General features: G+C 44.1%; 1 long non-coding RNA gene across 2 annotated transcripts; it reads left to right on the plus strand.

Annotated features, from left to right (window-relative positions):
• Positions 1-40: 40 nt before the first annotated feature.
• LOC119871442 lies at positions 41-27,866 on the plus strand. Of its 2 annotated transcripts, none has more exons than XR_005357790.1 (4): positions 41-158; positions 1,304-1,471; positions 5,170-5,247; positions 27,613-27,866. It is a non-coding gene; the product is annotated as an uncharacterized LOC119871442 (long non-coding RNA). The 2 variants fall into 2 exon arrangements; XR_005357789.1 differs by lacking the exon at positions 27,613-27,866 and adding an exon at positions 10,106-11,540.
• The last annotated feature ends 10 nt before the right edge of the window (positions 27,867-27,876 follow it).

Here is a 27,876-nt window from a genome sequence, read left to right on the forward strand (position 1 = left end):
CTAAAGGTTTGTGACCTCATATTCACACTTGCATAGGTGTGTCATAGTTACTGCACCTCCACGATTCTGTGAGGATGAAATGAAGAAATACATGGGCAGAGTCTGCACACAGGCAGGTGGAAGCAGAAGCAGCAGCAGAGGAGGCTGTCCAGGGGAGGGTGAGTGTTCATCAGATGACACCCAACTGCCCAGCAGAGCTGGCTTAGAACTCCAAAATCAGGGACTTGGGGAGTGCAGGTGGGCATGGGGAGGGAATAGCCAAGGAAGGGGGTGTAGGTGCGAATAAGGAAGGAGAGACTGGGTGATGAAGGGGTGTGGGTTGGTATGGGGAGGAGGTGGGTGAGGGTAGATGTGTGTTCTCTCAGCCCCAACCCTCCTGATGGAACTTCGGTTGCTCACCAATGACTTTATTATCACCACCACAGTTAGCCAAAGGTCAAGGTTTAGCTGTGATCATCACCAAACTGAGTGCATTGGATAGACTCACTCCCTAGCCCATGGTGAGCTGCCCTGCCTGGGACTCTTACTCCACAGGCTGCTTGCCAACTCTGTCTGCAAGGAGTGAGTCCCAAAGCCCCCACAGATGGGTTTCCCAGGAACTCACCTGAGAGATCACTGCATGTGTTCAGTGATGTGTAGCTGTGGACAGTAGCATTCCTCCAGTAAAGAAGTAAGCAAACAACAGAAAAAAGTCCCTAAATCTTTGGCTTGGTCATGAGTGTTTCCCTGTTCTTTTCGTCCATCCTCCATTTCCAAAGATATGGCTGGGATGCCTGCCATGGTAACCAAGCAGAGCTCAGGGGCATGCAGGTCACCAGCCCATGTGCTAGTCCTGAATTCATGGCTGCTGCTTGCTGCTCCCAATGGGAGCCTCAACTTGCCTTGCTGGGGACTGGGCAACAACAAAGAGCTTGAGAGTCAGCCTGCCTGGGTTTGATCCTGGACCTGTCCCGATCAGCCATGTAACCTTGGACCAGTCTACTTCCTTAGAGCTCTGTTTCTTCATTTGTAAAATGGGGAGATTAATAACTCCATCAGTGTTCTTATACGGCATAAGTGAGCTACTGCGTCTGTAATCATTACACCTGTACTTGTCATTCATTGGATGCTCAAAATAAAGTGTTATGATTTTGGTCTTTCATAGGGCAGATGTCTGTCCCAGCTGTGTTTAACCAGCACTACAACTTTCTAAAATGCTAATAATACTTTAACTGAATACATCCAAAATATTACCAGTTTAACATGATATCTTTATTGTGGTAAAATATATGTAACATAAAATTTACCATTTTAACCATTAAAGCAGTGGCATCAAGTATATTCCCATTGTTGTGTGACCATTACCACCATCCAGCCACAGAGTATTTTTCATCTCCTCCTACCTGGAAAAAGCACTGCTTCAGGAGTTTGCATGTCATCCTTGCTCCGGGCAATTTTCTCTGTATCATTTTCAATGATTACTTCAGCCCAAGTGAGTACAGCACTGTGATATTTAATTTGTATTTAAATTTTTAAAATATTTTATTTATCTATGAGAGAGAGAGCACAAGGAGGGGGAGCAGCAGGCAGAGGGAGAAGGAAAAGCAGACTCCCCACTAAGCAGGGTCCTCGACATGGCGCTCAATCCCAGGACTCTGAGATCATGACCTGAGCCAAAGGCAGACGCAAAACCAACTGAGTCACCCAGGAGCCCCTTTATATTTAGGTTTTAAAAAGATTTTTTACTTATTTTAGAAAAAGAGATTGGGAGTGGGAATGGTGGGTAGAGGGAGAGAGTGAGAATTGAGCCTTGTGGGCTCAATCCCAGGACCCTGAGATCATGACCTGAGCTGAAATCAAGTCAGATGCCCAACTGATTGAGCCCACAAGGCTCTCCAGACAGCAGCATGACATTTTAAAGGGGTTCACTGAAGGCCTGAAAGGGACCAACATGTGTTCAAGTAGCAACCTTACAAACTAACTACACTTTAAACCTAATGCAAGTTTTTCACACTAAAACACTCAGAAACTCTGCATTGTAAATCTTACACACACATTTTATTGAGATAAAGTCTGAACATTTACCAACACCTTAGGGTGAGCTATCACCAACATGCTTTCTCATAGAGTATATTCTTGACTCTTTGGAGGCACCATGTTAATAAATTCTTGTCAAACATATTCTTCCACAGACCTTAGACTTGAGTCCTTTGTAGAGGCATTTTTAACTCTCTATTGTAAATATGGTTATTCAAGTCCAGATCAGATTAAAAAAAAGGTTGCATTTCTTTTTGTTTCTTCCTGTGCCACATGAGTATTTTAAACTTGGCTCAGGATAGGAAAGGCTGCCTGAGACAGGATTTGGGGATTAAATCCCACCCCGAGCTCACATCTGGGTACATATCTCCACCTCCCTTGAGACTGAATATGGCTGAGTGATTCACTATGGCTAACAGCATAGGAGCAGCAGTGACCTTGCCCCAGGCAACATAGAAACTCTGTGAAGCTGGCGGTCATGAAATGATAAAGCCCGCATCAGCCTGGGTCCCTTACAATTATGAAGAGAAAAGGTCCCTGCTAGTCAGTGATGGACATGTGGTAGAAACAGAAATAGACTTCTGTGGCTTTAGACCCCTGAGATTTGGGGATTATCCATTACAGTACTGTGCACAACCCTATCTTGACTATTACAGGTTCCAAGTAACAAATATGAAAAATTCACTAAATCATGAAGGCTTTGTTCCCTTCTTCCTGTATTTCCAAACTTCTTCCCTAATCACACCACAAACAACCGAAACACATCTGAGAAAACCCTGTTGGGCACAATTCTAATGAGACTAGTTCTTTTGTTTGTTTCCCAGCCCAGATTTAATGATGCAACAAGCCTTTAAAGCTGACAATTTTGACCTTGTGATCCTCCAAGGTAATATAGTTATTAGCAAGTATTTACATCTGAAACCACAACTCTTGATCTCATTCATGCCATATCCATGTCATTCTCACTTGACAGAGACATTCTGAGGATGAAAAGTGATTTGCTTTATTTTTTCAGGTTAGAGGAAATCCATTCCTGTGTGAGTTGATTCTCTTTCTAATTTGAAAGTGCAAGCTAGACACTAACCAAAGGTGACAATGTGAACAGAAGGAGATCTTTGGGATTCTATCTAGTCAGGGGAGACGGAAGGGGAAACTTTGGAAAACCAGAAATGCATGCACAAAATAGTTTATGTTCAACTTTATGCGAAGCTCATCACTACATGCCTGGCTTCCTACTCTCCAAAGTGTTCTTATGCCATAATGAGCAGGAGCCCTGTTTGTTCACGTGCCAGCTTGGAGATCCAGGACCTAACTGCAAATAATTTAGCACATGTGCAAGATTCTTAGAAGCTTTATGTGAGGCTCAAGCCTCCTCAGCTGAGTTTCCAAAGGAAGAAGAGGTCTGAAGCTTGGGACCCAGCTAGGTGGCACTTGACTCAATCCAAAGTTGATGGCACAAGGTGAAGGGGAAATAGCCTAATTTTCTGCAAAACAGGACTAAAGCTTCCCTTTTTCTTTTGAAATGAGATAAGAAGACTGGAATTTACATCAGGTTGTAAATTCATTGTCCAGAATATAAAGAGAAGCCCATGCATAGTGAGCATTTCTGATGGTGAGAACATCCATAGCTCATTGACTATAAACGCAATTTTTTTTTAAATTTATGATAGTCACAAAGAGAGAGAGAGAGAGGCAGAGACACAGGCAGAGGGAGAAACAGGCTCCATGCACCGGGAGCCCGATGTGGGACTCGATCCCGGGTCTCCAGGATCGCGCCCTGAGCCAAAGGCAGGCGCCCAACCGCTGTGCCACCCAGGGATCCCTATAAACACAATTTAGGAGCATAAGAACTCCCTCATGGGAAAGATAATTACAATCAAAAGCTGTCTTGGCTTACCTGAGAACCTTATGACAATCTCAAGACCGTACCTTTATCATCTAAACATACTACCGCTTATTCATTCATCCAATCAAAGCTGGAGCACCATCTTGTGTGTGCCAAGCTGGGAAGCAGGTGCTGAACAAGACACATTTTCTGCCCTCCAGAAATTCAATCTTGTGGAAGATAAATGCAGGTGAATAGAAAATTACAACATAGCGAGGTTAAAAGCAAATTATGGGCAAAGAAAGGACAGGAATTTTGACTCATAGGAAATGATACAACCCTTTTGTATCATTTAAAGAATTCTGAGGCAGGGTGCATAGAACGTCCATAGAATCCATGAGGTTAAATGATATCCTTTCACAAACATGATTTATAGGTCTCTCCTTCCATGGATTATTACTTATGTATTTATTAAGATTTTCATGAAAACAATTAAATGGTTCTTTAAAGTAGATGCCAGAATAGGTTTCTGAGGTTCAGAGCTGTGGTCGGCTTCATACCAGTGACATCAGCTCCCTTTTATTCAACTTTGTCAAGGATCCCAGTCAACGAAGGTGTCTTTAGTCAGGGTTCTGTAACAACGTGCTGTTGGCTTATGTGGAGATTAGTAGAAGTGGAATCTTAATTTGGGGAAGACTGCCCCCAATTGTTGCCAAGTGGAGCTGACCATACATCCCAAGAGACCTTGGTCTTTTGAGTCTATGTTTGCTTTTGGGGAGCCAAGTGAGTGTTGGCTAGACAAAGAGCTCACCTCTCCACCTAAGGGTGCTGTAAGCAAAGCTCCGTCCAAGCATCCTGACCCTTTGATTAGTTCTCAAACACCGGCAGTGAGAACCAGCCTGTAGCCAGTCTCCTCTAGCCAAAGGCAGTGTGTCCTTCTGCAGTTCTGGTTTCTCCAGTATTCACTTTGTGGTTCCTTGGTCACTGATTGATGTGGCCAGTGTCTTCTGATGGGTTTTCATACTTTCTCAAACCAAAGAGTTTCATGGTGATCTGAAAGCTGTTCTAGAAGCCTGGCCCATTTTTCCTCCATTAGTTTGTGGCAAAGGATTTCTGCAGGTCTCTTAAACTTTTACTGACAAAATACTTTGGCCTCATTTCTATTAGCTTGTCCTTAGAGCACCTCTGGGAGGCGTCTCAATATTGTTCCTTATGCAACACAGAGGTAGCCTGCCTTAGGACTTAGCACTTGGCTGTGGGTAGGTGACTGAGCTAAAAGCTAACAGAGAGCATGGGAGCTCAAAAACCTGAATTCTTTTCTCCTCCAGGGCTTCATATCCAGTTTGGGAAACCAAGCGTTTGTGAACTTTAAAAAGACAAAAGAGAAAACCAATTTCAACTCATAAGTAAGTGAATAGTCTTTTCTGTGACCACTGCCCTTATACAGACCCTCAGACACTGGGGAGCCAAGTTCTGATTACATTGTAATGCTTTGCTCCTCTGCCATCTTACAGAGATAAGCTCACTGAGGCAAGGAACCACGTATTTTCAACTTTGCCTTCCCTGGGAAGATCCTTCCCAATGCCTGTTACCTGCTAGGTGTTCTAGAAATATTTATTGGATGCTGAATTTTTTGAGTGCTGCCGTTGGTTGAACTGACTTCTTTATGCAGACTGCAGTGGGGCAGTAAGAGTTTTCAGCCAGTTACTTAACTATTCAGAAGTCTGTTGCATACTGTGGGTGAAGCAGAATAATGTGACTGTCACAGTATGAATATCAGCCAACGTCTCCTCATTCTCTAGGAAATATCACTGGAACACTGTTCGGGGTAATTGAATGGCAAGGAAAGTTCTATTCATCCACCGTTGAGTGATATATATATATATGTATATATATATAGTGTGTGTGTGTGTGTGTGTGTGTGAGTGAATGTGCACATATATATGTGCAGTCACAGAGAGATTTATATGTGTGTATCATGTAAGTATGTATATGTATATACATTCACACATATACACATGTATGATGTGATTTGAGGAAATACTGAGACAACCTCTATTAAAAGTATTTTTTCCTATTACGTTCCTCTAGCCAAAGATGAATGTGAGGAATGGTTCTCATGAGGAAAAGAAGGGCAGATAGGGGCACCTGGGTGGCTCAGTTGGTTAAGTGTCCAACTCTTGGTTTTGGTTCAGGTCATGATCTCAGGCTCCTGGGATCAAACCCCAAGTTGGGCTCTGTGCTCAGCACAGAGTCTACTAGAGATTCTCTCTTTCTCCCACTCCCTCTGCTTCACCCCCTGTTCTCTCTCTCTCTCAAATAAATAAAAATTTTTAAAGAAGAAGAAGTGTCAGGAAGCAGGTGCTCAGAAGCAAGGGTACCATCCTGGGAGAGGAGACCAGGAAGGAAGAGATTCCAGAGTGGAAGGGAAAGCTGTGATCTGTCACCCCAGATTTCAGAGATTCGATGGCAGGGGTTGACAGCAATCTTGTGTACTGAGAAGACTCTGGATGGAGAGAGCCCAAGAGGCTGACCCATGTGGGTGACTTGAGGGGGTCAGTGAGCCTCTGTATTCACTCACCATCTGTTCCAGCTACTAGGTGAGAACCACCAACACCTAGGCGGGCTGGGCTCCTGCAGAGTGTATGTGGAATCATCATCAAAAGCACACACTTTGGAGAGTGACAGAACCTTACTCAGTGTGGATCCCAGCTCTGGCACTCATCAGTTAGGAATTAACCACTCTCAGACTGTACTCTCATTTTTAAAATGGAGTGACTACTCAACTTCATAGGTTACTGAGAGAATTAAGTAACAGAAAACACTCAGCACAGTGCCTACCACCTAGAGAAACAGTAATACAGGATCAATCTTATTAAAAGTTATTACTAAAGGAGAGGCCTGAATGAAAATGCCTGGGTGCTCACTGTAAACAGCTGAGACTGGGCCATGGCTGGGCCAGCTGGGAAATCTTAGGAGATGCTTTCTATTTATTCACGAAGACTCCTAGAAAGGATAAAGTCCTCAACTTTATCAGGCATGCAAACCGTAGTTTGAAAGCACTTTTTCCACAAGCTGGTTTTGATTAAGAAAGGGCCATGCGAAGTGAGAGAGGATGAGGGCAGTTGGATGGGGCTGATATCGTGGGAGGAATTTCAAGTTACCAGATGCAAACAGTGGTCAGAAGAAAATAGGCTCCTCCTACTCCACCCTGGTGCTCAGAGCCTGGAAGGGACCAGCCTTGGGTGATTCCCCAGTCCTCTTCCATTTCACCATAAGCAGACGTGACCAAAAGGCATGATTTACTCTCGCGAGGTCTCCTGCATCAATTCCTCGATAGCACAGTTAAATCTGATCCCTTCCTTCTTTCTCTGCTACCCAGATGTTATTCAGAACACTTCCATTCTCCCTAATTCTCTTTTCCCATGTTGGAATTAGGACTGAATAGATGGAATTAAACCAACTTGAATCTCTGTCAACTTGGGAGTCAAGTCGTAGGATGTTTTCTCAGAGACGATAATGAAAAACCCAAACTTCTCACAAGACAGTTATTCTTGGGATATTTCTGATTTATCTGGAGCCAGAAAATTGAAGACATTTATAAAAGGCAGAGTTCTATGGAAAAAAAATTTTTATCATCCCTTTACCTGAAAGCCAGATTGTGTTTAGAATGTGCAAATTGGAAGCAGATTGAGTAAGTGCTGCTGCTTATGGCTTGGGCCTTTTGAAGTTGAGAAAAAGCCTAAATACGAACCAATCAATTTGTCTGCTCTTAGGAGGCTTATCTGTCATGAGCTATTATCTTCTACTGGAGTAATAAACACGCCTTGCCTACTGAAGAGAGAGGTATGGGGTTCTCTAATTCACCAAGAGGCTATTCACCGGGCAACAAATCCCAACATATACTAAGAGGACTGCCTTCCCTGAGATCATAATGCATTACCTGGACTAACCAAGCTTGGGAAAATACCCGATTAAATGAAATTAACTCAGTGTCTTCACCTGCGGGATTTTCCATCTTTTATATAAACTTAGCATACATATTTAAAACTTCACTGCAATGTTCCAAGGGTAAGACATCAATATTTAGCATTTCCTAAGCTTCTTTGACCACAGAGTCTTTTCACAAGTTGGGAGATGTAGCACAAAAGTTCTTAATCAGCCTACTGATGGTTGATGCATAGTCGGCTGCTTAAAATAATAATACATTTGCTAGCATTCTCTAATCTTTTGCCTTCAATTCTTTGGGCGGCAAAACCCATCACTACTTTTAACAAAATTAAACATCACTTCTTGGAGCTAATGGCACATAAAACCTGCATGATTGCTGCATAGAAGATATATGAATACAGGTAAAAACAACTTTTTTTGTAATGGTCTGTGAATGGAGTGAGTAGGCCTGGCAATTGTCACCTGAGCAATAATTTTCCTTTGTAGGAGATTTCAGCCTAGAGAGTCATGTGATAGCCTGAAATTCAAAAGGTTATAATTTCCTTTACATTGATTAACATTCATTTCCATCCAAAAGGAGAAATGCAATGTGATACAGATTCCTGACTGAAAGCAGGAGTGAGTTCTGTAAGCCTTCAAGGTGATGGGGATTAGAGTGCTGCCCAAAGATTTAAAGACCCTGAGATCACCAGTATATCTTGTGAAGCACTGAGCACAGATAACACACTTGCACACACACCAGTGTAGGCTGTGTTCAGGATGAGAAAAGTAGAAGCACCTGGGTGGCTCAGTGGTTGAGCATCTGCCTTTGGCTCAGGTCGTGATCCTAGGGCCCCAGGATTAAGTCCCGCAACAGGGTCCCTGGAGGGAGCCTGCTTCTCCCTCTGCCTATGTCTCTGCCTCTCTCTGTGTGTCTCTCATGAATAAACAAATAAAATCTTTAAAAATAAGAAAAAAGATGAGAAGAGTAGGGGTGCCTGGTGGCTCAGTTGGTTAAGTGTCTGCCTTTGGCTCGGGTCATAATCTCAGGGTCCTGAGATCAAGTCTTTCGTGGGCTCCCTGCTCAGCGGCGAGTCTGCTTGTCCCTCTCCCTCTGCCCCTCACCCTCAGCTCTCTCCCTTAAATAACCTTTTAAAAAATGTTGAGAAAAGTGAAACCTAAATATGCTTGCCATTGGAAAAACAAGGTTGGGATGATAAGCTTAATACTTCTGATTCTCATCCCTCTGAAAGTAGAGGTTTTTCACATATAGTCATATCACCAAAAGTTAGAAACTTATTTAAAGTGAGGAAATCAGAGTATGTTTTTTTTAATTTCCTGCTCGGTGGACTACCTTGTTCCAACTCAATGGTTACTTTACTGGGTCACCTCTAGCTCTCCTGCAGAGTAAAGGCTGCTGGAGGGGGGAAAAAAGCAAATAAAAGTTTGTGCTCAGAGAGATCCACATCTAAAACTAGAACTTATACTATTTGGGGGGTGGGTAAATAACAGGACAGAAATATAAATGAGTTACTGATATGTGGAGTGATTTGTTCACACATGGAAGCAGAGTTTTTCTTTGAAAGTTGGGTAGAATTTTAAGATATGAAGGAGGAGAGTTCTTGCTTTATCAGCTTCCCAGAAGGCAGAGTAGGTCAGAAAGGAAGTGGTGTCCCCTGGGGTGAGCAGCAGAACATCACTTGTGACTGACAAAACCAGCCTGGCAGACAAAGGGGGCTCCAGGGTCAATCCCTAGGCATCTAGATGGAGAGCTAATGAGGGAGGGAGCAACCTTGAAGTCACAGAACTGAATCCCAAACTCCAAACTGCTCAGAACCAATGAGATGCAGGATCTGAGCACATGGAAAAGACGAGTGGACAAGGAGAGAAGGCAGCCTGGCATAATTCTGTTGGATTGTTTGGGGTTCCTGGTTTGGTGATAATCTGAAGGATCTGGCCACGTTCCTCCCTGCCTCTAAAGGCACCACAGGGAAGGGACACCTGGCTGGTTCAGTCAGTTGAGCATCTGACTCTTGATTTCAGCTCAGGTCATGATCCCAGGGTCCTGGGATTGAGCCCCATGTCGGTCTCCCTGCTCAGCAGGAAGTCTGCTTCTCCTTCTCCCTCTGCCCCTCCCCCTGCTTGTGCTGACTCTCTCTCTCTCTCTCTCAAATAAATAAATAAGTCTTTTTTTAAAAAAGGTGCCACGAGGAAGTGACAGGACAAAAGCAGAGTGAGCAGAGGTGCAGAGATGGGACAGTGCCACAGCCTGCAGATGGCCTGTGTGTTTAGGGGTCGATGAGTAACACACTGCTCTGTCCCCTTCTGCTCCAGGAACAATCTGGATGTGCATCTGAGAAAAAATAGTGAAGTGACAGAGCAGAAAGCAGAACCCAGTCTCTGCTGAGGGGATGATCCTCTCAGAGGTCAGATCTCTCCACCGACGAGCTGGGTGAGCCCAGATGCCGTCTCCCAAGTGAGCCTTCCGCCAGAAGAAGCTGCCTTCACTGTGCAGTGAATGACCTTCGCACATGGATTCTGAGTCATTTAAAAAATTGAATGCTATTTTTAAGGATACGAAGGGCTGGTCCTGAGGGAAATTAAGTAGGTTCCTCCTTGTGTGTGAGAGGCCTGGAGGAAGCACCCAGACAGCTGTATAGAAAAGATCGGAACAACCTGAAATACTAGTCACTCTATTGGATAACCTCCGGTTGACATTTAGTCTGGCAAGAGGGCAGGGGAGTATTGAAAGAGTGAGTTGTCAAAAGGGAATTTGGGCAAATGACATCTGACAGGGACCAAGACCTTCCTATTGCTCCTCAAAAGACGCCACAAGCGCACGGCCAGCTTCGGGGCCCCGGGGCTGTGCACAGGTCTGCACCTGGGCTCAGAGGCAGGCGACGTTGGTGGGAAGCAGGGCTTAGCAAATGCTGCCTTCCAGCCACTGTTGCTGCCACCGAGCTGAGTCACAGCCCTGAAAGAAGCATAGGGCTGACAAGGACCGGCATCAGAGCAGACCTGGTCGCCAGCAGTGACTCAGGGACAGTGGCCCCCAGGGAAGCCTGGGACAGCACAGCTGCCATTTCCTCTTTGTTCTGCATTAGTGGAGGTGACTTTGACGGAGTATGTGTTCAGGGAGAATGGAACATCATCAGTAAGCCCAGGTTCTAATGACGCTCTCTGGGACAGGTTATCAAATGGCAACATCAGGCTTCCTAAGGAAGGAAGTCAGGATCAGAGGAGAACATGGGTCCCCAGAGCCAGCACTCCACTTGCCAGCCAAAATAAATGTTCTTTATTTCTGGGGTCAGCTTTTCCTAAGGGTTTGTATCCTATTTAGAAATGCATTGCAGTGATGTCCCAAGCAAGAGACGATTAGCATCAAGAAGTCTTGCAACTAGGCCACCTGGACACTTGGTTTCTTTGAGGTGGGACAATCTTTTATTTTCAGAAGTCAGAAAAATCAGCATATGGCTGGGACATCTGGTTGCCACTATGGAGTCCTGGAAAAGGCAGCCAATGGTGACAAGCCCTTCCCTGCAATTAGGATCGGGTCTCTGCCAAGGAGCAGCTTTCCCTTCTTGAACATCTCTTGTCAAGAGCTGTTCCCCCAAGTAAGCTGCTCACAGGCATCATAAGAATAGTGTCTGGGGCACCTGGGTGGCTTAGTGGTTGAGCCTGCCCTTGGCCCAAGTCATGATTCCGGGGTCCCAGGATGGAGTCTCTCATCGGGCTCCCCACAGGGAGCCTGCTTCTCCCTCTGCCTATGTCTCTGCCTCTCTCTGTGTGTCTCTCATGAGTAAATAAAATCTTTTTTTTTTTAAAAAAAGAATAGTGTCTAATTTGGGGGAGCATTGGGCTGGTGTTCCCATTGGAGCCTTCTGTGGTGCTCTGACGACCTCGTATGGAGGTCTGATGAGAAGCTCTGGTGCCTCTTGTGCATCCCAGTTCATAGAGGGGAAGAGGCTTTGGAACACCCTGTCATTGCATCAGCACAACAGGGAATCCCTCTGAGGGGGCCCTGGGAAGCCCTGGAGGGCCCAGTCCACTGGGACAGAAGTCCATTTCCTTCCTTCCTTCACTCATCACACATTTAACAAGTACCTAGCACCCAGTGCTAGGGCCTCAAAGATAAATAGAACAGTCTCTCTTAAAACATCTTTAACTGAATACTTTAAAAGGGGAACAAACCCTGTATAATGAGAAAGCATTTTTTTAAAGATTTTATTTATTTATTCATGAGAGACACAGAGAGAGAGGCAGAGACCCAGGCAGAGGGAGAAGCAGGCTCCACACAGGGAGCCCAGTGTGGGACTCCAATCCTAGGACCCCAGGATCATGCCCTGAGCTGAAGGCAGATGCTCAACCACTGAACCACCCAGTTGCCCTGAGAAAGGTTGGTGATGCAGATGAGGGCTGGGTTCGGAACATGAGAAATATGGTTCTTGTTCACTCCATGACCAGGATAAACTCCATGTTCCAGGACCCAGCCTTTTGCTTTCTCAAAATGAGAAAAGACTGGACTAGGTCATCAACTTTAGACCTCCCAACCTCACACCTACCTGTGCTCCTTGGGGAGGCAGTTGCCAAGGCAGGTCTTTGTCACTCCCTCAGGAGAAACGCCAGCCCCCGGAGCAATGCTGAACATGAGACCTGAATGTCATGTCATCTCTGCTGTTTGGATGTGATGCTTGCTGCCCTCTCCTTAATGCAAGAGGGAGGGGGAAGGCTTGTGGGTTCCCAGCAGGCCTGAGACACGTGAACAGCAAGCTATTTAGAAAAGATTTGTTTATAGCTCCTCCTGTGTGCCAGACCCTTTCACTTAGCTTATTTGCAGTCACACCGAAATACTCATAGGGCATTACTTCCCTCATCTTGAAAGATAAGCAAGCTGACATTGGAGGGGCTGGGTACCCTGCATGGAGTCTGCAGCTAGAAGCTAGCAGAGCCCACGAGGCTCCCGAGCTCAGGGCAGTTTCAGTAGCATGCATAAATGAGTGACTAAGTTGGGGTGAGTGAAGAGGATGTCCTCTGTAGCTGCTGCCAGCAGAGCCTAGTCTGGGTAAGGCTAGAAATCATGGGCTTTGCATATCAGGTTGGAAAAGTGGGTAAAGCCAGGCCTAGGGCACCAAGTTGACTTTGACTTTTTACAGTGCCCAGCGGGAGCTGCTGCAGGTCACGAGTGCCAGTGGAGAGGAGGCGTCTGGGAATGCTCTAGGCTGGACATCTGGCGGCACTAAGTCTGACAGAGCTGGGGAGACTGAGATACATTTTCTGAAATTGGAAGAGGGTCTGAATAAGTGAGAGACAAGTAGAAAGGGAGAAACAGACACAGCTATATAGATTATGGGAAAATTAGCAAGACTTACTAAGCAAGTATGAAATGAAATATGTGGAGAAAGAGATCGACATTAGCCCTGTAGCATGTTTCTTAGCTAACGCTTAGTGCTTTCGATGAACCAAGCACTGTGACAAACACTTTACTTAACATCGTCTTTTCTGACCTTCTCGATAACCCCATGAGAGAGGTTGTATTAGGATATCATTGTACGGATGAGAACACTGAGACACATAGAGTCTGTAGGGAGTTTCTATGTGCTGGTAGACATTTCTACCTGGACCGCCTGCCCCTCACGCTCAACACTGGGAACTAAACTCTCCATTGTCCCTTGACCTGTGCACCTGTTCTTCCCCAAGCTTCTCCATTTTTAAATAACACCATTGCCATTCCTTCAGTGACTTGAAGCCAAAGCTCACAAGAAATGTTTCATGTCTGTTCATTTATTATATGTGCCCCTTAAATCGGGCATTGTGCTGGGTGCTGGGATCACAAGGGCAAAAGGCATGGTCCTGGGGGCGCCTGGGTGGCTCAGTCACATAAGCATCTGACTCTTGATTTTGGCTCAGGTTATGATCTCAGGGTGCTGGGATGGAGCCCCACATTGGGCTCTGCACTCAGCACAAAATCTGCTTCAGTTTCTCTCTCTCCTTCTCCCCCTGCCCCACTGCCTGCTCTCTCTCTCGCGCTCTCTCTCTTAATCTCTCAATCTCTCTCAAATAAATAAATAATCTTAAAAAAAAAAAGGCATGATCCCAGCCCCTAAAACACTTACAGGGTGCTGGGAGGCCAACAGAGTCCAACAGCATAGAGGAGAGGCAGGCAGGTTTCCAAAGGAAGCAAGGTACTTTCTGCGATTCCTGTCTTCGCACCCCCCTCAACTGCACCAGCACAATAAAGATGTTCCTTGCATATCCCACCCACCTGACTCCACTCCCACTTCCAACTCATAAAGCAAATATCACTGGAAGTCTCCAGAAGAAGCTCTGGATTTTCAGAGTTCTTACCAATTCAGTTTCCTGCAAGAGCGCTTCTCTCTGAGCCACAAATTTGATAAACAGGGAGCCTGGGCTCTAATGCCTTCCTCACTGTTATGCTTCTGGGAAGAATTCATTTATTTTCCATTTATGCCCTGTCCATTTCCCCAAATGTTAAAAGCACAAGTACAATAAAAGGGTTTAAGTGACATGTGTGGTTTCAGCTCTGAGTAATGAATGGAGTGGGGAGAATGGGAATCCCAGAAACCTAGAGCAAAGAGGAGGCAACTGGCATAGACCTTGACTGAACTTCCTGGCAGCCAAGAGAAAAATAAGAAAGAGGAGCTTTTTTTAAAAAAAAAAAAGAATTTTTTAAAACGGGGTTTTAAAAAATTAATTTCTAAAATTTTTATTGTGATGAGAGCACGGAGCATGAGTTCCACCCTCCTAGCGAATTTTAAGCGTATATCAGTATTGGCTGTAGCCATCATGTTTTAGAGCAGCCTCTAGAGCTTATTCATCTTATAAACTGAAACTTTTTCTCCTCATTTCCCCATCCTTCCAGCTCCTGACAATCACTATTCCACTCTTTGATTCTATGAATTTGACCATCTAAATGCATCATATAAGCAGAATCATGCAGTATCGGTCTTTCTAAGACTGGCTTATTTCACCTAGCATCACTTCCTCAAGCTTCTTCCACGTTGTCACATGTGGCAGAGTTTCCTTCTCTGTTATAACTGAACGATATTCCCACGTGCGTGCTTACCACATTTTCTCTATCCATTCATCAGTCAGTGAAAATTCAGGTGGTTTCCATATCTTGGCTCCTGTGAGTAGAGCTGCAATGAACACTGGAGTGCTATCTCTTTGAGATCCTGATTTCCATTCTTTTGGATAAACATACAGAGAAGACATTGCTGGATCATATGGTAGTTCTGTTTCTAATATTTTGAGGAATTTCAGTATTGTTTTCCACAGTGGCTGCACCATTTCGCTTTCCCACTAGCAGTGCATGAGGGTTCCAATTTCCTCACATCCTCACAGTACCTAAGTGTCTTTTCTTCTGTCGATAATAGCCACCCTGACAAGTGTGAGGTAATACCTCACTGTGGTTTTGATTTTGATGTCCATTTCCCTAATGATTAGTGATGTTGAGCATTTATTTATTTTTTTAAAGATTTTATTTATTTTTATTCATGAGAGACAGAGAGAGGCAGAGACACAGGCAGAGGGAGAAACAGGCTCCCCACAGGGAGCCTGATACAGGACTCGATCCCAGGACTCCAGGATCATGACCTGAACCAAAGGCAGATGCTCAACCACTGAGCCACTCAGGTGTCCCAAGCATTTATTTTTTTCATATCCTTGTTGGCCATTTGTATGTCTTTGTTGGAGAAACATCTTTTCAAGCCCTTAGCTCATTTTTAATCAGCCTATTAGAGTTTTTAGTATTGAGTTGTAGGACCTCCTTATGTATTTTGGATATTAACTCCTTAACAGGTAAACAGTTTGCAAATATTTTCTCCTAGTCCTTAGGTTGTCTTTTCACTCTATGATTGTTTCCTTGGCTGTGCAGAAGCTTTTTGGATTGATGTAGTCCCACTTGTTTATTTTTGTTTTTGTTGCCTGTGGTTTTGGCATCATGTCCGTGAAATCATTGCCAAGACCAGTGTCATGAAGATTTTTCCCTATTTTCTCTTTCAGTTGCAGGTCTTTACACTTAAGTTTTTAATCAATATTGAGTTGATGATATCTGTGTATGGTGTAAAGAAAAAGTCCAGTCTCGTTCTTTTGCAGGTGGTTATCCAGTTTTCCCAATTGGAAGCAAATCTTATAATTAGTGGAAACAAATTGTGTCCCAGCTCTGATTCTGAGAGCACTCTGTCTCCCTCATGGTTTTCACACTGTCCGAAGATCTGTTCATGTGCTGTCCCTATCACAGGGAGCCTCTTGAGGATGAGGATTGTGTCTTAGTCATCTTTTTGCCAGCCCATAGCAGACATTTGATGACTATTCCTCAATGAACAGGTAAGCCAATACATTTTCCTGTGAATTTTTAATCTCTTAATGGCAAATAGGATAGAACTTTCGGAACTTTGAAAATCATGGATGTGATTAATTTGTCCATATCTGGGGCACCTGGCTGGCTCAGTGGTTGAGTGTCTGCTTTCATCTCTGGTCATGATCCTGGGTTCCTGGGATCGAGTCCCGCATTGGGCAGGAGACTGCTTCTCCCTCTGCCTATGTCTCTGCCTCTGTCTCTGTGTCTCTCATGAATAAATAAATAAAATCTTTTAAAAAATTGTCCATATCTGATGTTGGTTCTCACTGAACATCTAGAGTATAGACATTAACTCCTGGGTTTTTAGTTCCTTTCACTGAAGCCACTAAGTTTGGCATGTAGTGTAAAGAGTTATGTATATCCCAGAAGAGCTACTTTTACCAATTATTTTAAAGTTTTTTAAGTGGCTTTCTCTGGATCAATATAAAGCTTAATCTGATTTTTTTCAAATGGAGATGTATAAAATTTAGGACCATTTCTATAGTCAATGCTGAATAAATTGATTGAATTCATGAATGAGTGGATGAATGCATAAATAAATATACTGCCTTCTGACTTCTTGAGCTTCTGAAATAAAGTTGTATTACCAACCAGACATATGCACGCAAAACCGAACACTTTATGTGTATGCTTCCATACAGCCTCCAGTTGCTACAGCCATTCAATAATACCTTTTACACAACCAGTACTGCCCATATTTCATTCTATAATAAATATTTATTAAACATCGCCTATGTTCCCAGTCCTGTTTTAGAAACGTGGACTATGTCAATGAGAAAAACATGGAACTTATTTTCTGCTCTTTCTGAGTACTTTTACATGCTTAAGATAAATACCCAGAAGTCACATTATTCTTTATAAAGTAGTTGTGAGTTCAGAATGTAAAGTTTGAAAACTGGCACTTTAGCAATTTCATAGAATGTATAATTTGGAGAAGGGGCAGAGATGTCAGGTCATCTAGGTTGGGACAAATATACAAGGGGCTTCAAAACCGTAGGTGTCCTTTGGTGGGCTAAAAGATTTCTAAGTGATCAGTGATCCAACTTTACAAAGATTACTCTGGTGGCTGTGTGTATAATGGGGGGGGGGGGGGAACCGGAAAGCAATAGACATGTCAGGGAGACACGCCAACAGTCCAGGGTGAGGCAATGAATACCTAAAATGTGGAGACTGAAGGGAACGCGCAGGTGCCAGAGACTCCTGGATGATTCTATTGGGACTTTTGGGGACTTTTCCTGTGCAAGTATTTTCAGGTCACACTGAGGACTCCACCAGAGAAAAGTTCATCCTGGTTCCTCTATGGACAGTGCTCAGCACTCAGCACTCCCTATATCCACCAAACTACATTATTCTATAGAATTCTTTAGATTACACACAATTGTGCATGGCCATACTACTCTGAGAGTTTTCAACCCAATCTGTCTCTGGAAGCTGAGGAAACCTTGGTCTGGTCCATGGTTGTGTGGAGAACTCCAAGGCACACCAGCCTCCAGGGCCACTGCAGAGAGGTATGACATGGCACAGGGTGCTCGGGACTAACCAGCCAAAACCCTGAATTCCAGTCTAGTCTATGACCATCTTATAAATTTGCACAAAGTACTGATCTCTGTGGCCTTTGGTTGGATTGGATAAAACTTTTTTCATTTGGCTTCTGCAAAATCACATAGGATGCTTTTCCTGGGCATTTTAATTATAGAATAGGATTCTATAAGAAGAGAACCGAAAGGAATCTAGACTGGCTTGACTGGGCTCACACTGAAAATGGCAAGGGGTTATGGTGGAGGAAGATGGAATAGAGCCAAATGGCGTGTGGTGGGCGTAAGAAGTGAAGTCGGTGCTACTTGGATGAATGGAGAGAGAATTTGGGGCAGAACGTTGAGACAGGAATGCGTTAAGTTGGCATTGCCATCTATGTGAGATAGAGAAAGAGAAATGGCAGAAGGAGATTATCAGGTGCTTTTCTGAGTAAAATGAATTAAATGTCCTTCAATATTTGGTGAGAAACTTCAGTAATGAACTCATTTGATTCACTGATCCTACTTCTGCCTAAGGGTCACGATCTCATCAACAATCCCACCTTCAAAAGCTTGATGGCTCTGCCTCTGCATAAACTAGGGAAATGGATCTATAGCATATCCCTACTCTCATGCCCAAATAAAATCTTGGGCAAGTGGGTCTGATTGGTGAAGCCTGGGTCTCACACCTATACCTTAGTTTAAAAGAAATAGAAAATAATGAGTTTTCTGTTTTTCTTTGCAAAAGCAGGGTATATCAGTTGTATGTTCTCCAAATGCCACTTCCAGGCAACACACAGATGCCAAGACCTTCCAGGCTAGCTGGAGTCTTCCATAGGAAATGGTAAACAAAGCAGAGGTCACTGATGCCCATATTAGACCCACAGTGGGGAGGGACCCTTGTGGCTGTGTCTGGGCTGTCAGGGCACTGACCAAAAACAATGTGTGACTTGCCATAGCAGGCGAAAGGGCAACTCTTCTCAGCCCAGCCACTGACCCCCAAACATAGACCTGAGGTCAGTTATTCAAGGGTAGAGCTTGAAGGTAGGAAGAAAACAGAAGGAAAGAAGGTTCTAGGGGAGGAGGGCTGGTCTCTATGGGACTACAGATTGTTAGGTGTTTTCCTAAGTAAAATACATGGAACATCCTCTAATATTTGATGAGAAACTTCAGTAATGAATTAAATTGATTTATACAATTTTGGTTGAACTGATCTCCACTATGAGAGTAGCCTCCTACCCACACTGAGGCTCAATTCTCTAGGTGCCTTTGGCATTGATACACGTCCCTAGCACCATAGTAATGATTTTCATCACAGTCCTGAGGCAGCCACTTGCTCTGTTTTGCTAAAGTTATTCCCACCACAGAAAGTAAAGGAAAAAAAAAAACTTGCCCTCCTTGATTTTCTCCCCAGATATTTTCTTCCCTTCTCCATGTGGCCAAGAATCTCATTTTTGCTTTTCAAGACCCACTCCCTCGAAGAAAAAGAGGAAGAAATCATTGCCAGTATTCAAAGCGTTTTTCAAAGAGAAAGTCTTTCATAAAAATCTCTGATGACTCTGGCCAGAAGGAATTGCCAATTTCCTCCTATGCCATCTTTTTAACCTTGTATTATAGCACATTCTGGCACTGGCCAGTGTCTTAGCTCCTCCTGCTGTAACTCGGGTGCCCCATGTCAGGTAAACATCAGGGCCCCTAGTAAGCACCCCCACTACTTTGCACTTCTTTAACTTAATGTCAGAGTCTAACTTCACTGAGAATGGTCAAAAGAAGGTGACATAGGTTTTAATGTCTATTCCACGTGGAGAGTTTCAAATTATATATATATATTTTTTGAAATTAACTAGAGAACTTCTGAAGGTGACTCTTTTTTAAGACCCAGCATTGATCTGGATAGAGAGGTTTTTGGTGTGTTTGTCTGAAAATAAAGAGGTCCTGATACCTAAGGTCCTATGTTTAGGCTCCATCCAACTGAAAGAATGAGGGAGACCCAGGCTATCTTTTCGTTCTGGCCTGTGCTGTTCTGTCCCATCAGCACTCCCTGTGGGACCAGAGGGTGTTCACACCTTCTCCAATTTCTCCTGTCAAACCTGCTCCAAAGGTAAGGTGTGAACTGGCCACGTACTCTGAAGACTTATCTACTTTGGGTGCTCAGAATGCTAAACTGTCCTCACGGGGTGACAGGGCAGATAACTTGCACATATGTTTCTGCTTTCTTCGGGGATAGGAATTGTTCTCAGGCAGGGCCAGCTGGACCACTCCTCAGAGGCAGATCTGCACCAGGAAGAGACTACCATAGAGATAAATTTAGATGATGATGCTTATTAATTAAGGTTTTCATACATGGCTTCTTACCTACGTGCTGAAATATAAGTTGGTCCTTTGTACCGCTGATGGGAATCATACGTATATGTTCAACTATTCAATGAGCCTCCCAAGAAGAACTCAGATCAAAATAAGTCTAAGAGGGATGCCTGGGTGGCTCAGTAGGTTGGGTGTCTGCCTTTGGCTCAGGTCACGAACTCAGGATCCTGGAATCAAGCCCTGCATCGAGCCTCCTTGCTTGGTGGGGGGGGGGGGGGTCTGCTTCTCCCTCTCCCTCTACTCCTCTTTCCTGCTCATGTTCTCTCTATCTCAAATAAATAAAATATTTTTTTAAAAGACAAAATAAATCTAAGAATCCATTTGTAGGAAAGTGGGGAAAGTCTTGCCAACTGTATTGAGATTGTTGATTCTGTTTTAGTCACTCAAAGTGTATTGGTTAGTAAATTAACGTATTTCTATATAAAAAATCCTTACTGAGGCAAAATAAACTTCTTCCTGTCTCTCATGAATGAATGCTGAACATAAACTTTAAGAATATCAGGCTTAAAATCTGTCCTGACCAGAGTCTCAGCATGCCCACATCCCATTAACCACAGCTGTGGGCCATGACTGATCACACATTCACTTGGAAACACCACTTCTGATAGGGCTGCAGAGCTCAACTGTGTCATTCCATGCCATCTGTCACTTACTTAAATCCTGTGTACCTGTCTGTCCATAAATGTCTCCCCTCCCACCAGTGTGTCCCTGCTATGATCTAGTCATTCCTACCTCATCTGCTGTCCTGCTCATGTATATGTTTGCCCACTTTTGCCTCTCTAGAGGCTCCCTTTTGCTTGTCTACAGGTTCTTGAGGGCAGAGACCATTTGTTACTTTTCTTTATACCTCCCAAGGGCTAGTATAATGCTAAGAACATAGTAGACACCAAACACATGTGTGTTGAATGAAAACCTAAGGGGATGAGTTAGTTATATAGACTTGATCCTTTGCCTGGCTATACTTGCAGCTTCTGTCTAACCCACCTACATATTAGTACTTCGGGTTCTACCTCCAACCACTTGCCTTGCCTTGTAGATTGCAAATTGTTTGTATATTGCAGTCCACACCCTAGGTAAACATACAGTCTCTAAACAAAGGAAGCTGTGGGATGTCAATCATCATTTCAAGGTGGGAAAGATTTAAATGAGAAGGGAAGGGGAGAAGGGAGGAAAACTAGGGTACCCTGATGGGCCTTCCAGGTATCTACTGTTGCCTCTACTTTGAATGCATTTTACATCCTACTCCTCCCCCCAACTCCTCCTCCCAAAACATTACCAGCTTTCTAAGCTTTTATCAAAGGACAAGTCTTTCCCCAAACCCTCCCTGATGTCCCAGCCAAACTCGTTACTAACCTTTCTGCTTGGCAATCTTAGTATCTTTTCTGAACCTTTGATTCTAGCACTTTCTAGCACTTATCTCAGGGTCTTAGTTGTTTGCATTCATGTGTCAGCTCCACAGATTGCAGCTTCCTTGCAAATGAGTAATTTTTTTCATCTTTTTTATTCCCTTAAGTGTCTAGCCCAGTTGGTGTTCAATAAATATTTATTGCATTGAACTGAATAACCGCAAAGCCATCCAGAGTGACTACTTTAAAGGATACCCCTTGACCGAACATTAACATGTGACATTTGTTTAAACCATCCTCATCCATATACCATGAGTGCTAATTAATGCATTTCTAGCTTCTCGTTATCCCAAGCCTCTTTCAAAGAATCTTAAGTATTTCAATGATTTTGCTTATTGAATTCAATTTATAAATGAAGCAGCTTCCTTTAAAATACCGAAATGAGTGGCTGGCAGAGCCAGGGACCCAAGGAAGCTGGGCGCCCTGGCAGAGCTACCGCAGGCCTCCCTCCCCACACCGACAGCCACAACTGTAATCACACCGCCCTCCACTTAGACTGTACCTTTCCCCATAGGCTTTTCCTGGAGTTCTATAAACAGTAATTAATGCAGTTTAGATGTTAGACTCAACTGTTTACCCTGGCTCTCAATTAATTAGTTAATTGCCAAGCTAGGAAGACATGGTTTGCATATATTTTTCTCACCCGCATACTGGTGACTCAGATGTGCAGATCTGCTCTTTAGCAAAGCACAAGATACACACATGCTGAGGCAACAGAAACAACGTAACAGCCAGCAAAGCCTAGCAGGGGCCTCTGGAGGCAGGTGCTGTTTATTATAACCGCCCACTTCACAGTGGGTGGAATGACTCACCCAAAGGCCAAACAGCTTTTCCAAGGTGCGAGGAGACCTTGCTCTAACTTTGTTTAAAAATTGTTCTGTTTGTCTAAATGTGTTCAGCAGTGTTGGGAGGAAAGGGCTGGTCCTCTTAACACAACCTTGTGTGAACAGAGACCTGGACCGTCCAGTCCCCTTGGGCTTTACAGTGTGCAGGGAGGACTGATAAAGCAGGGGAAGAGAGGAGGCTTCCGGGCTTACCCCTTGTCACTGCATTCCAGCTGAGATGCGTCAGTCTTGGGGGAGCCAGTGCAGTACACCCCCTGCCCCCATTATGAGGCTGTCCAGGAAGAAGGAGAGAGCTCTTCTACTCTACTCTGGACAGAGGGCAGAGTAAGAGTGCCCGGTGGGTGGGGTGGATTTAGATCCTAGCTGGCACCTGGCCACTTGCAGGCATTTGTAACTTCACTCACAGTACTACTAGGCCTATAGAAACTGATTTTTAAAACGATTTTATTTACTTGAGAGAGAGAGAGAGAGAGCAAACGCAGAGGGAGAGGGAGAAGCAGACTCCCCGCTGAGCAAGGAGCCCAACTCGGGCTCCATCCCAGGATCCTGGGATCATGACCCGAGCTGAAGGCAGACACTTAACCAAGGAAGCCACACAGGTGCCCCTAGAAACTGATTTTTAATATACTTCATATTTTGTAATGCTAATCATGATGAGGAACAGACTGTACAGGGACGCCTGGGTGGCTCAGTGGTTGAGCATCTGCCTTGGGCTCAGGGATTCCCGGGGTCCTGGATGGAGTCCCGCATCGGGCTCCCTGCATGGAGCCTGCTTCTCCCTCTGCCTGTGTCTCTGCCTCTGTGTGTGTGTGTGTGTCTCATGAATAAATAAATAAAATCTTAAAAAAAGAGAGTGAGAAACAGACCATACATGTATTATGTACGTGTGTATATATGTATATGTGTGTGATGTATATGTGAGATATATGTGATATATACATAATGAGAGGAGATCATGAATAACCTAATATTTGACTAAGTTCTTAATGATTGTCTCTAGCTCTTGACAGCATTCTGCATACATTCTCATTCAATTTTATTCTATTTCATTTTTTAACCAAGTAAAGAGAGACCTTCCCGGTTCCTTATTGTTTTGGATCTTATTTCTGAACTGGTGGGAGGACAGTGCTAGGATAAGAATGCAGTATTTTATGAATGTTGACAAACCATCTGCCTAATAACACATTGTGTCATTTTCTGAGATATTTTCATAGCTTGGGCAAGCCTGGCTGTGCTTCAGGATAACACCTCTAAGGCCCTTGAGGCAGGAAGACTGAGGAAGAAAAGACCAGGTACCACAATGATCGCAAGGTCAAGTCAGTGATGGGACTGGCCCCTGGGGTGGCCAGTCTGACCTGCAGTACCTAGCGGGGCGTGGGGAGTTGGGACTGGAATTTCAGGCCGTTCAATCCAGCAGATGGATCAAAGCAACGTCAGCTGGAGAAGGATGGTGCTCCCTCTCAGTCAGGTAATGTTCTTAGGGTTCTGAGGGAGGACCTCGGCCAGTGGCTGTGGGTTCAGGGAACAGAATTAAGCCTCCTTAGAAGGGAGACTAGCTAGAGCCAGGCAAACTAGCAGAGCCTCAACCAGACAGGTTGCAGCATTCAGCAGGACTAGGGTTACGGATCAGAAACCAGGCACATGCGGTCGAGAAGTCAGAAATGTGAAGAAAGATGCAAGTTAGATGAAATACATGTGCCCCAGGTTCAGGGGCTCAGTGCACTTGCGATGCCCTGGTCAGAACCGGTGAGGAATGGAGAGGGCTGGGGTGCAGAAGCCTGGGGGCCTGTGTGCAGAGCTGGGTGGCGATGGAGCCATAAAAGTGATGGTCTAAATGCTCCGCCCTTTGGCTACCTTGGGAATCAAAACAATATTTACCTTGATCCAAACTAACTCTAAATTGTCTATTTCTTTAAGGGTTGTTAGTTAAACAAAAGTAGCAATTAACATTTCGTTAAAATTATGTTGTGATCTTAATGAGGGGTTATATTTTTGTAGAGAAAGTAAGTACAGTCGCTGAAGTGGGGATGGTGATTGCTTATCTCAGTGAAGCATGCGCGAAGGAGACAGATTTGCTGGTCGTGTGCACACGAGCAGCCCCCACTGGCTGCTCACTGGGGGTGAGATTGTGGGCATCTCTGGTGCTGGATCTCAGAATTAAACCTGTTCAGAGACTGCAAGTCTGAGTGCTTCCCAAGCCCTTCCTCCCTTTCTGCTCCCTTCATTCACATTTTTTTTTAAAAAGTTTATTTATTTATTTATGAGAGACACACACAGAGAGAGGCAGAGACATAGGCAGAGGGAGAAGCAGACTCCCTATGGGGAGCCTGATGCAGGACTCGATCCCAGGACCCTGGGATCACAACCTGAGCCAAAGGCAGACGCTCAACCACTGAGCCACCCAGGCATCCCTCCCTTTGTTCACTTTTCCTGACATCCTTTCTTCCCCTCTTTCTTCCTTTCAAGTATGGTCAAGGCCTGGGACAAAACCATGGTGACAGTTTGCTTCACGAGGCATGCCGCTTGTGGTGCAGATGCTTTTAAAGCCAGCCTTGGCTGGAGCCTCCTCTCCTCCCATGGTCTCTGAGAATAAGCCTTGATGATAGAGAACACCTTTTCTATGTAACGTTTACTCATGAAGATGTCATAAAAAGCTTTCGTGATGGAAAAAAATGTCTCTCACATCCTGAGTTTTCCTTATCTAAATGGACTCCTCTATCTGATGGAGCTGGAGTTGCTTTGGTATGTGATTAGGGCACAATGAGATGGTGGCTCCTCTTCTACATGCGTTGTAGAGGGTTTAGGTGACCTGACATACCCTTTTTATTTTGTTATATGGATTCCAGGCATCAGGGAAGGATAGGCATGAACTTGGAGAGCATATTCAGCTCCGAGGTGTCTGGAGTGCCTGGCAGTATCAGTGCCTTTGGTTCCAACAGGTGGTGTTCTGGATCTCTAGATGCCAATAGCCCGAGAGAAGAGAGAAGACGGTGAGAATGCCTGTGGGGAGCCCGGAAAATAAATATCTAAGTCCTCATCTTTTGCCTCCTGATAGTGGCACCAATTCTCTAACTGGATATGAGACGTGCCATTGAGGAAGAATATGCAATAGGAGAGAATCGCAGATACGATTCTAAGCTGGGCGAGGATGCCACCCGTAAAATCTGTGTCAGTTTCCATTCTTCATGTGGGCTGAGAGCTGTTGAAGTGTCTGCTCTTTCATTATGATCCAGTCCTGCAAGAAAATAAAAATTAAGATTCTTTTAGTCTCCCTTAAGTTATTGCCAAGATAACAGAGATCAGGACCACCAAACAGAAAGGAGATTGGGACCAGTACAGGCCTTTGGAGTCAGGGTTGGTGTGGGAAAGTGACAGGATATGTGGGAGACACAGGCAAGGACTTTGAAGAAGAGAACCGGAGGGTTTTGTTGGTTTGTTGTTGTTGTTTTGTCTGTTTGTTTTTTGTCTTTCTTTGGTACCATCACAATTCCAGACTGCTTATAACAAAAAGGAGCATTTGGGATAGAGATGAAGAGGCTGTTTTCTGGGATAACATTCCAGGGGCAAGGAGAAAAGAGCGGTTACTGGGATTCCTTAACCCTAATAGCCCTTACTTTTCTTCAAATTATTATGCTAACTTGCTTCTCAAAAAACAACACAAAACAAACAAACAACAACAACAACAAATCCTTTAGGTTTGGGCTTATCACATTGTATTTGAGGAACAAGAATCTTTTAAGAAAAACTATTTTACCATTGGTCATCATTAAGCTTTCTATCAACTTGTAGAGAAATGTGAAAAGAACAATACAAGGTAATGCAGTCTTTAATGACTTTTCCTCACCCGTTGGCTCTGATACCAGGAAAGGGGTGGGTGTCATTTTTTTCATGCTAATACAGATCCTGAATTTTAATGCCATTGCAAAAGCCAGAGTTGGCAAGAACAGACTTTTGGTTCCAGGTATCAATCAGCAATGGCATATGACAAGGCTATGTTCCACTCCCTTCTAGTTTACTTCCTTTTTAATAATATGAAATCACCCTCTGATGAGCGAGACCTATACTCACTGCCATAGAAACATCAAAGCAATGTCCTCCTATATGCTCAAGTTGACCAAAAGCAATCTCAAAAGACATTTGATTCTATAAGTGACTTTGTCATCAAGATGGCCTCAACCTAACCATCCTTTTTAAAGATCATTATTCAGGAGAGATTTTTGAGTATCCTATTAGTTTTAATCAAATAACTTCATGCTGGGGCACCTGGGTGGCTCAGTGGTTGTCATCTGTCTTCGGCTCAGGTTATGATCCCCAGGTCCTGGGATCGAGTCCCACATAGTGCTTCCTGCATGGAGCCTGCTTCTCCCTCTGCCTATGTCTCTGCCTATGTCTCTGCCTCTCTCTTTGTGTGTCTCATGAATAAATAAATAAAATCTTTTTTAAAAAAACAGAAACAAAGTAATTTCCTGTCATTGTTACCTGTTCAGTTACTTGGCGCCACATTTTGCAACTAATCCATGCTGATGGATTTTGCTCAGCAGACATTTCACAGAGGCATTGTAAAGATTTTCCCACAGTTCTAAAGGGGACAGATTAATACAACCTATTTGAACATTTTCCAAGCCAGTGTCACCCAAGCCTTACTCTTTGCTGTAGCATTTCAGGGACACAATCAAGCTCTTATTCATTTGCTGAAACAGACCCAAGACTGCTTCCTGAGGAAAACTGTGGCTTTACCTGCAGGAAGAAAGAGTAAAAGCATTTGGGGCAGAAAACCAGAAGGCTAGAATACATCACACACACCATGGCTAATAAGAAGTTAAAAGAAGTTAGAATTTGATGATGCATTTCTCAGAGCAGGAAGTTAGTAGTATTCCATACTAGGTATAAACACCTAGGAAGTTCATCAGTAATGGGTGGTGCTGGCATTCTTGGTTGTGGATGAGATCACCTGGAGTAGGACAGGTTACTTAATTTGTGGGAACCAGTGCAAAACGAGAAGACAGAGGTTTCTGTTCAAAAACGAGGAATTTCAAGATGGTGACAGCAGAGCATTGATCCAACAGCAGAGGCCTTTGGAACACCTGACTTTTGCAACTGCACAGGTCATGTGCCATAGACTGCCTACAGGAGGAGGAGGGAGTGAAAACAAGTGTTAATTATGGAATTTCAGGGAAAACCAACCTTTACACAGAGGGTAAAAGAGAAGTCAGCAAACATTGGGATAGGAAAAGCAGGGAGGTAGAAAAAGAGCCAGGGGCAAATAGAAGCCTAGAGGAGACAACTGTTAAACAGAAATCACCTGAACCTTCTTTTTCTTTTTTTTTTAAAGTGGGCTCCACCACCACCATAGAGTCAAGACCCTGAGATCTTCAACACCTGAGCTGAGATCAAGAGTTGGATGCTTAACCGACCGAGCCCCCAGGCGCCCCAATGTGAACCTTCTTATATGTCCTTGATCTTCAAGTATGCTGGCAGATAACATGTATCCACAAGCTGCATGGGTAGTCACCTGTCTACTGTTATCAAAGGCCAGGGAATAGAAGGATTCAAAAGCATTCTTGGCATTCTATAGCCAAGAGGTCATCATTGACTT

The sequence above is a fragment of the Canis lupus genome, chromosome 4, assembly GCF_011100685.1.
Source record: "Canis lupus familiaris isolate Mischka breed German Shepherd chromosome 4, alternate assembly UU_Cfam_GSD_1.0, whole genome shotgun sequence".
Lineage (NCBI taxonomy): Eukaryota > Metazoa > Chordata > Mammalia > Carnivora > Canidae > Canis > Canis lupus.